Below are 10,838 nucleotides of genomic sequence, written 5' to 3'. Positions count from 1 at the left end.
CATAACATTTAGTCATTCCGCATATTGGAGTACGCGTATTATTAAGTATTTAAAAAAAACCTTATTGGCCAAATACTTATGGGTAACTGGTACAAAAGGCGGACTTATTACGAAAAGGCTTTAGCTACCAGTCAATCTATAGGTAGACTAATCAGGAACACATGCAGGCTGTGCTACGACTACTAATATAATACTCAAATAGATAATACATAAAGTTAATGTAAATATTAATATGTTATGATAACTTCTATGTTTATATTGCTTGTTATGTATTTAATGTGACGGTCCAATTAATGTTATAAATTTTGGATTACCTGTATTGGCCGGCGCTATCTATTACACCACAATATTACTCATCCCGCCGGCACACGCGACGCTCGCGTGCCTCGCGCTGAGTAATTGGAAATCAATGACAACAGACTCACGAGCTGCTCCCCCGCGCTAAATAATTAGCGACGAATTACACCTTGACGCGGATCACTCTTATACGTAGAACGAAGCCTTCTATGAACTTTTTATAGCAACCTTAGCAATATGTTTTATTTTTCGATTTTTTACCTTATATTGTCAGTATCACATAATATAACGCTTATTTATATAAATAATGTAAATTAAACTGAAACGATTTCTAGTGTCGTGTATAATCGGATCTAAACAACATAACAGTTGTATGTAAGTGATATAAAAACACCCGAAAAAACCAAGATGAAACTTTATAAAGGGCAAAGGGACTTACATGTGTAGGGGGTGTGCAGCACGCCTGTGTAGGTACCATCCACTCGTCATGTATGTTATGTTTCACTTTAAAGGGTGAGTGAGCAAGTATAACTAAAGGCTGTAAGGAGTTGTTGTGGTGATCACTCACCATCAGGGCGCGCGTCCACCTACCTATTTAAAAGGAAAAAGAATTTCTATAGGAAAGTTTTGTTTTCATGTTCCGGCTCGAAAGGTACCTGAGTCATTGTGATTGGCACAAATTTTTCGAAGTTTTGTGTAAAACAGCAGTATTTAGACTATCTGGTTGATTATAAAAGTGCCGTTGACTAAAGAAGATAGCAACAACACTTCTGTAATAGTACTTGCGTTTCTATAGTTGAAAAGTACTGCCTTAAACCGGTTATAGGTTTTGATTTTGGAGAAGAGAATTGAGGGGCTTTAGAATTATTTTACGATTATTTAGCAATTTTGTTGAGAATGAGTTAAATTAAAAAAACTTAATTTGAAATTGAAGCACGAAATAGTCAGGAACTGGTAAACAATGATGAAAATAGTCAGGAACTGGTAAACAACATTTCACTAACATTTTTTTTTTACTCTTGCAAGTAGGGCCTCCATCTCTGTAGTCTTGTCTCCGGCGCGCCGAGCTGACGCAGCCGTCAGGCGTCAGGCCCAAGCTTTTTTAACGTCTAGACAAGGCGTTTCCAACGGCCCACGGTTTATATTAATGCGGCCTGCGACTCGTTTTTATCTGTCAATTAATATAACAATTATTATTATTTTTTATTTATAATTATATCATTCTAAGGCCCTCTAATCAATTCAGTAATGTGTATTTACACATAAGGGATCGTTTCAGGTTTGGTCAGTTGTCACGGTAGCATGGGAAAGCAACCCGTGGCGCTCCTCGTTAAGACGGAAAGGGTACCGCTGATTTTTTAGTGGGTATTCCAATGTTCGGGGTGCACTCGGCGCCTTGGACACCGGCAAGCCTCACATACCCCCCCACTGTTCCCGTGAGGGAAAAGGGTAACGCGTTTTTCCAGCGTTAAAAAAAGGGTCTAGACTGTCGATGCGTATGATCGTCTTAATAGTACCCTATTCGAGTTTTTGTCACTGTAGAATGTAATCTAAGGAAGCTATTCTTTATTGGAAATTACTTTTTATTTACAACATTCAACTACTTTAAGATATGTACCTAAGTTATTTAATTAGTGTTAAACTGAAACTAGTGGGTTTCTTACCTGTTCTTCTTGATAGAATCGATATCCGCTACGGCAGTAGCGTTACATTTAATATAATCTTATAAAATAACGATGCAAAAGTAATCTCACTGTTTGTTATCAAAAACAAACAAAATATTTTCATTTACCAAATAATAATTATATTATAGTTTATATATAATATATAATGGCGTCAATGATTTGTGTGAACGGGTTATTTGCAATATTTGAGCACAGGATGAATTATAAACACAAATTAAACACTTGAAAGTCAGTAGTGAACGCCTGGATTAAGTTAGTAACGATTAAGTTTCACATGTTCCATCCACTGGACTATTTCGGCTCTTATATACAAAATGTGTCTTTAGCATTTAAACAGTCGTAAGTATATCAAATAAAAGTGCTACATTAATCAGGAGTTTTTCACTTAGCGAGATCTCTTTTGTCCCGTGAGGCGAACTCCGCCGAGCCATGTGATGCCTCAATAGAAGCTTTTAAGAAAATATATAATGCAAGTAATGTTACGGTTTGCGTTAGAAGGCTAAGCGCAGCAAACCAGAAAATGTAAGTAGTTTAAAATAACGCCACAATCGTGCGATCCTTTCTACATCGACTGGCGATGTCGACGTTTCGCCACCCGCAGTATCGATTGTACGATTAATGACGAAAGTGTCGACCGTTTTACATCATTCGTATCGCTAGTGAGGCGCCACCTATTGTGCAACCATTATGGAATCACTAACTGACAACTATTTACTAATTACTTAACTTCTCATTAGTTAGTATTAATACATATAATAATTTATCAAATTTGTTTATATACACAAAGCTGAAAAAATCAATATTCTAAATCTGAATATAATTTATTTAAGTACAAGCATGTTTTTAAAGTGATATTATAAGATTATAATTACCAAACGTTAGGAATCTAGACTATAACGAGAACCAAAAAGAAACTCAATAATTACTGACTACTCCTTTCTATCAATTTAATTACACAAGAAGATATTGTCCTTTGTGCCTGTGATGACGCCGTCGCTTTAGCTCTTTAAGCCGGATCTCAATATCTGATTAATGTAGCTGTCTGATACATTTATAATCATTTCTCCATACATGTAAAAATCACACAAAAATATTGCACTAGAACACGACTGAACATACTAGAACATATTTGTATGACTAAATGGAAAACCTGAAAACAATAATAATGACTATTATTTAACACGCATACCAATTATTATTTCCACATATCAATTATGTGTTAATTGAAATTATGTGTTAATTAAAACACAAATTTATGCCGACAGAGATGGGACGAGAGGGAATTCCGAAACAGTTTCGTTAATTCATCGGCTGTTATTATCACAATTATCATATCTTTTCAATTAAGCAAATGCTATTTGCCGGAACGGTTCGAGTGTTTTTGGTTATCCTGTAGTTAAAGCAAATTGCCTTAAAGTCAGTAAAACTTATAGTTAAGTGACAGGCAAAATAAATTCGTAATAATGTAATGAGTATTTAATTTTATCACATTATTGTACTATGTTAGATACATTTGCCAGATCTCTGTATTACATGGTTTGTTTTGTAATGAAAAAATAAATATTACTCATATCAAGTTTTGGTTTGTCGGTTGTAATTCTTTAAGAGATCGAGAGAAGCAATATTTTATAATATAATCGTAATATGGTGTTGTGTTCTAATGATGAAAAAGTTGAACACATTGATTTCGCTTAATTTTGTTTAAATTTGTTGTTAAAATGTGTGACACATGCAGCTTATTAAAAATACATTAAGCACATGAACATTAAAAGTTTTCATTCAAAGTAAATAGACAGACTAACAAATGGCCTAGAGGTAGGCGGTCACCACCGCCCATAGACATTGGCACTATAGTAAATATCAACCATCTATTACACCATCAATGCGTCACCAACCTCGGGAGCTTGATATGTCTTTTTGGCGATAAAATATGTAATGAGAGGACGGCATCTAGTATGGCACCTACGCAGACGTAATTACGTATTAGTAATAATAAAGATATCGTTTCATTCTTGCCAGCAGCTCGGACAGACAGCGCGGCGCCGACGCGTGCTGCATGTCACCCGCCTTAAGGTCGAGAGTCGTCTGGGGTATTTAATATACTGTCAATTATGTAAGGAAACAGGAAAACTTGCACGTAATATTGCATAAATTATTTTGATGTTTTGCAACTGTCGTGTGCCATAACTATAGAGATAAGAATTCGATCCTTGTAATGACAGGAATGTATTTTAAACCCGTCTGCCCATTATCATTTTGCCCAAAATGAAAATAGAAAATACGTTTCGCAATTTCTAAAGCCCTTTCTCGATCCCGCTCCACTGTCTCCTTCCGAGCCAAGACCCACACACGAGTGAATACGGCCTTCACACCTGCAGATTCTCTGCAGAGTATCGCATACATGACAGCTCGTAGGGAGACGTTCCGACTGGTTTTACGGACCAAGCTCTGCCTTGCTTCGACCCAGGGGGCAAACCTCTGCTTCAATTATCGCCACATTTATATCAAACATCAATAAAACTAATTATTCAAAATAATTTCCATTGAGCTAGAAAAATGCCCCCATTTAATCCGGTAATATCCCTAACATATAACATATATATCAATACATGATCATATGTACATAGGAATATGTAACTCGCTTATCGCTTACTTATCCTACCTAGTCTACAATTTCGTCGAATTATTTGTACTGATTCTAATCTGGTATTACCACGGATGAAAATCATTACATCACCTTATTGTTTGGTCACGACATCTCTATGAGATTTGATCCTCGCGATAGTTCGGATAAACATGTACATGTAGAATTTCAATCCATTTCCAAGGGTCGCCTCGCTGTTCATATAAGAACGTAGGACGAGGTCCAGGGTTCAAAGCCCAGCTTGGAGCAATAAAAAAAATATTTCTGTGTCTATGAAATCACGTAAAGTCGTTTTAAGTTCGTTTCTGATTGCCATCGTATTATAATAGTGTGAGAATACAGTGTACCTGTGTTCACGTACATGTGTGCGTGTCTACTCCACTATAATACGACATTATCACAGTTGGTTATTCTTCGTCAAGAACGACTACCGATCACAAGGACGTCACAACAAGTATCGGGTGTTACTTAATGTATTCAGTAGATTTATGTTATTTACCTTTGTATTTATGTTATTATGAACCAACATGGGCATTGCCTCCGACAAAATTCTTGCTCGTTAGCTTGTGCAAGAGCCAAGTTGATCCTAAGAATAGAGCACGTATATAAACAAAATTGCAGGCTCGAGGGAAGAACCACTGAGTTTTCATGTGTTTAATTTGCATTCATAACTCATCTCGAGGGTGGTGGTGGAGGAAAACTTTGTTAGGAAACACATATGTCAGATGAAACTTTGCCAGATATCTATCCCGACCCGAAGTGTTGCAGCGGGGGAATAAGTTCATAGTCTTCTCTAGAGGACATGAGGCAGCAGTAGCACATATTGTTATTAAGTAATATACTATTTAAGCAACATTTCAATCGTAGACATGCAAACACACGCAACATAAACATACGCATACACCATTAAATCCTCGTATCTATTAGTACGTAGTTTAAACCGACTATTCATTCTGTTAATTCTGTTGCTCGTTATTAATCATGTTAATCTGTGAAGCACTGACTTCTTTGGTAGAGGTTATAGTTTGGCTAAGTCAGATGTTACATTTATTTGTACCCCCAAATAATTTGGAATGTATTTCAGTAAAATAATTAAATCTTAGTTTTTCAGTTTCTGAAATGGTGAAAATAATATATCAAGCAAGTGATTCTAGTAATATATAGTAATGAATTAAGAATTAGTCTAACGTTCAGTAATAAACCACACAAGGATGGAAATGTTTCTTAATCATGAATAATAATAAATTGACGTAACAAAAATCCAAGGGTCTGGGAGTCCTAGATTCCATACGAACTACGTATAATTAGCCTCGTCCTCACCTTTAACCGAACTATGACACTGTTATAAATAACGAGTAAAAAAACGATTTCAACGTATTTTAAACGGAACTACTTCTATTAATAGTCCATCCTCGAGTGTATCATCATCCCGACCGCAGGCTTTGTAAATGGTTCCTGACAATCGTAAACGGAAACAACCGATTTACATGGAGTACTTTTAGTTCTCTATGACTCAGCGATTTAATAACAAGAACTATTAAGTAACGTCAATAATTCAATATACTACTATTGTTATATGATGAATAACTTATATTTGACGGGTCCGATACCGGTCACCACCACATACGATAGAAATTCATAAAAGTTACGATGGTTCATTCACAGTTCCAATTCTAGACGATTTAAACATTTTTATTAGTATAAGCTACGCAATTTTAACAAAAAGCCTAGAGAAGCAAAAAGGCCAGTTGGCAGACCATCCGCCCGATGGTCAGACGATTTTAGGAAAATGGTGGGGGCTCCATGGTTGCGACAAGCAACCATGGAGCCCCCACCGGGAGAATTGGCGCGCCTGTGAGGAGGCCTTTGTCCAACAGTGGATTAATGTGGGCTGAGCTATATATATATATAAATTAAATATTTTGGGTTTATAGGCGATATCGATATGGATTAATCAGGATTCGTGATACTTTCACCAATATTTATTATATTTTAAACAACCGTAACAGCCTGTGAATGTCCCACTGCTGCTGCTGGGGGGTCCTGGTCTCCTCGGTAAGTCGTATATACGTGTCAAAGCGTATATACGACATGAGATGATTTCACTTTGACCAAGTCATTTTAAACAAAAACTCTACTAATTTCGTAGCCTACTACTCAACTTCGAAATTATTAGCTCGAGCCCAAACCGATGGTTCGTTATAAACTATCGTCTGCATAGATGAAATAAGATTTTTTTTAAATTTATTAATTACTTATACTAATACTTATAAACGTTGCTTAGCGGTATATTTAAACACTGATTTCGCACTTTCTGTCACACTTATTGATTTGATATTCGAAAGATAAGGACAGAGTATTGTTTAACAATCTACCTGTAAGCAACGTTTATAAATGAAATTGTTATTGTCTAAGCTTCCAGTGCCTCATTTCATTAATTTTTATATTTAAGTTTGCCTGAAAGAGATAGTTATAGTGCTAAGGGCTTTACACGCTTTTAACCTACCGTACATCCTGTGCTAAGACAATATATTATGTTTTTGTGTAATAAAGTTTAAATTAAATAAATCACTGAAAATAAATTATAATACAGCTCCAAAAGCCTTTTAATGATCAGTTCTGATTAACACAGGGGTCACGTAATGAAGCCATCAGCATAAAGCGAGTGACTCGGTACGTATTTGACGTCAGTCGCGTGCACAGCGGGTGGGGGGGACTAACCGTCGGTAATCTGGAGACCTTGGCTGAGAAATTTGTTGTAACAATTACAGTGCTTTCTACAATATTCATCGAAAATAACTTAGTCCTTTCATATATTACAACTTGTTTAGCTGAGTCGCTTGTATTGATTATAAGCCGCGACACAGTATTTAATAGTCTTTTTCCATAATAAAGCTAATCTCCTTCCTGGACAACGCCCAGTCTCACATTTTAACAGTTCATGTTTCGTAATCAAAATGTCTCCAACGAAAATTATTGAGTCAATAATTTTCTAGGTATCTATAAGAACCCGATGACGTGTAACTCCACTTCTTTTGTCATAAGTCAATTAAGATGTGCAGCGCGCATCCATTGCGGCAACGAATATACCCACTGATGACAACGCGTGGCGTACGTGCTGACTACAGCGCGTCACCTTAGCCGAAAAATTTCGTAAAGAACAAATATAATATCTTACTATTACTGTATAAGACTTTGATGCCCTACTGAAGCTTTTAAGTACCTTTAGGTGGCTTAACACGGTGCGTGATTCTATGGCTTATTCACGTACGGCCGTTATCATTTCAAATTGCAAAGTGAAAAAGGACGTTTAACATATTTAGTAATAACAATTATACTATGTGCAAAGACGAAGAAAAGAAACCACTCTGGTGGATGACGCAGAATTCCAGCTAGTTCATTTTGACATAAATTAAAATAATAAAAAATAAGTTCGTTCATCCACACCATTTTTCATAGTAGAATATATTAATACGGACGACCTCGGACCGCAACACATGAGCTCGCATCGCACTTTCGTAGTTGCCGAGTCGCGGCGGACCCGATGCATTGCTACGGACTTGCCTGCACTTCCAAGCGTATCACGTACCGTGGGATACTACCACCTTTAGAAATCCTAGACAGCTAACCTTTAAATAAATAAAATTAATTAAACTAATTGACGAAATTTGAATCTTAATATAAAATTAACTATCGACTTGAAATCGTAAAATAAGATGTTTTGGATCCATTTTCCTGACACGAGACATTCAGTATTACACAGAATCTAGTAGTTAAGAAGTAGTACGTTATGATTCTCAATTTCTTAAAATGATGACTAACTTTTATATGTTGTACTGTATAAGTTATAAGATGGCCAGTCCTGGTAATGAACGATGACTGAATGCGGTTACACTCCTAGGCCGGCGGGATAGCATTCAGATACGACCGAAGAATGATCAGAAGCATCAAGCACTGCAAACAGTTTTACTTGGACAGTGTGAAATCCCGCTAACGATTACAACATATAAACATTACTTTACTAATGTACTTCTCTCACCAGTCGTTCGCTCTTGACAGAGTGGTCGTGGTTGACGATGACGCATCGTTTTTGACTAATGTAGCCCCTGCTATGTGTCTCCATTTGATGCGGTCTTCAGCATCTCTAGAACATTGGACTATGGAGGTCTGTGTTGCAGCTTTTATAAAGTCTGTCCAACGCTTGGGTACTCGACCGCGCGACCGCTTGCCTTCCACTTGCCCTTGGACAACGAGTCATGGAGTGTTCATTTCGAACAATGTGTCCGAAGTATTTGAGCATTCGTGTTTGCACAATCGACGATAGTCTTTTTTTGATATATAGTTCCTCCAAGATCGAGGTGTTAGTCCGAAATACTGTCCAAGGGATCCGCAGCAGTCGCCGCCAACACCACATTTCGAGTGCGTCAATTTTGCGTCGGTCTTTCTGTCGAACCGTCCATGTTTCTTGGCCGTAAAGAAATATAGGGAAGACCAGGCTTCTCATCAGGCGGACTTTGGTGGCTTTTGTTATATTACGGTTGCACCAGACTCTTTTTAGCCTATCAACAGTAGACCTTGTGATAGCACATCTCCTTTGAATCTCGTCCTCACATCCACCAGTGTTGGTGATCTTAGAGCTGAGGTACACGTAGCTTTGAACTACTTCACAGTTGCCAATCATAGAGATATCTGGGTGATTCAGTTCAGCACGGTCCACGATCATCATCTTGGTTTTGACTCTATTGATCGCAAGTCCGAAGGAGAGGCTTATTGTTTCCAGGCGTGTCAGCAAGTGTTCCTTTGTTTAAGCGAGAAGAGTAGTGTCATCGGCGTATCTTAGTCTGGATATCTTACGACCTCCTACTGAAACCCCCTTATCCTCTTGCTCCAAAAAGATTCTCATAATACACTCCGTATATATGTTGAATAGGAGTACAAGTACTTAACATTATTAATTTAATAGAAAGATCAATGTGCGAGCGTTACGTCATTACGTCGGATTATTTATTGTTTAACCGTTACCCAGCGAACGCTTGGACATATCCTTTAATTATCGTGATAACGTCACGGACTATAATGACTATTTTTTATTTGAATGTATTAAACGAGACACATTAACACAAACCACAGGTGAAGTACCTCCGCCGCGACCGCAACATATACATGTATACCCACTTTCAATATATTCACAGAACAGATACCACAAATCCGTTATCTCAATTCTTTTAATTGATCATTTGTTCAACGCCTTGTGGAGATAAAAATACGTTGATTATGTCAATCAAAAAAAACCTGTGTTTTTAATATTGTAAGGGAACACACAAAAGTCAGAATTTCATTCTACGTGATGACTAAGGGCCAAGCCTTCGCCCTAACACGACAGGAGACGTTTGCCAAGCTGTGGCTCTTAAAGACTGTTACTTACCTTATGTATACTACTCCATATGTTATAATCAGAGACATAATAACAAATGTGCCGCCTATAACCTGATTTTAAACGCCGTCTACGTTAAGTCAAAGTCAAAGTCAAAAATCTTTATACAATATAGAAGGAATCAGGAGGCTAAGTGCTGTGTCTTTAATCCCATAGTGACGTAGCTTCCGGATCAACGTTTCATGTTACACACAATCAAAAGCCTTAGATAAGTCACAAAAAATCCCTATGGCATCCTGGGACTCTTCTCAGACTCTTTAAATATTTTTAACGAGCTCAACACCAGCATCGGTTGTCGAGCGACCCCTTGTAAAGCCAAATTGTTTATTGTGCAGCAACTTGTATGTACCAAAATGTACTAACATTTGATTGAGCATGAATTTTTCAAAAATCTTGCTAAACGTTGGTAGTACAGAGATGGGTCTATAATTGTTGGTGTCTGAAGTACTACCAGATTTGAAAATAGGAATTACCTTACTATGTTTCATTAGGTCAGGAAACACGCTACTAATAATGCAATTATTAAATATAATAACAAGACAATTACATTAATAACCGACTTGACTACCTTAACAGAGATACCCCATAGATCGGCCGTTTTCTTAACATCCAATGAGTTGAAAGTTCTTATTATATCTTTAACACTTACAGTATTAAGGTTAATGAATATATTACATTTAGTAACATTGTTTTTAATAACGATTCAGCGACGGTAGAAGAGGAATTGAGTGATTTGGTAATTGAAATTGGAATGTCAGTAAACATTTTTTCAAAAAGA

This window comes from Nymphalis io, chromosome 16 (genome assembly GCF_905147045.1).
Source record: "Nymphalis io chromosome 16, ilAglIoxx1.1, whole genome shotgun sequence".
Taxonomy (NCBI): domain Eukaryota; kingdom Metazoa; phylum Arthropoda; class Insecta; order Lepidoptera; family Nymphalidae; genus Nymphalis; species Nymphalis io.
The sequence above is the reverse complement of the archived record's forward strand: the minus strand, read 5'-3'. Positions refer to the sequence as shown.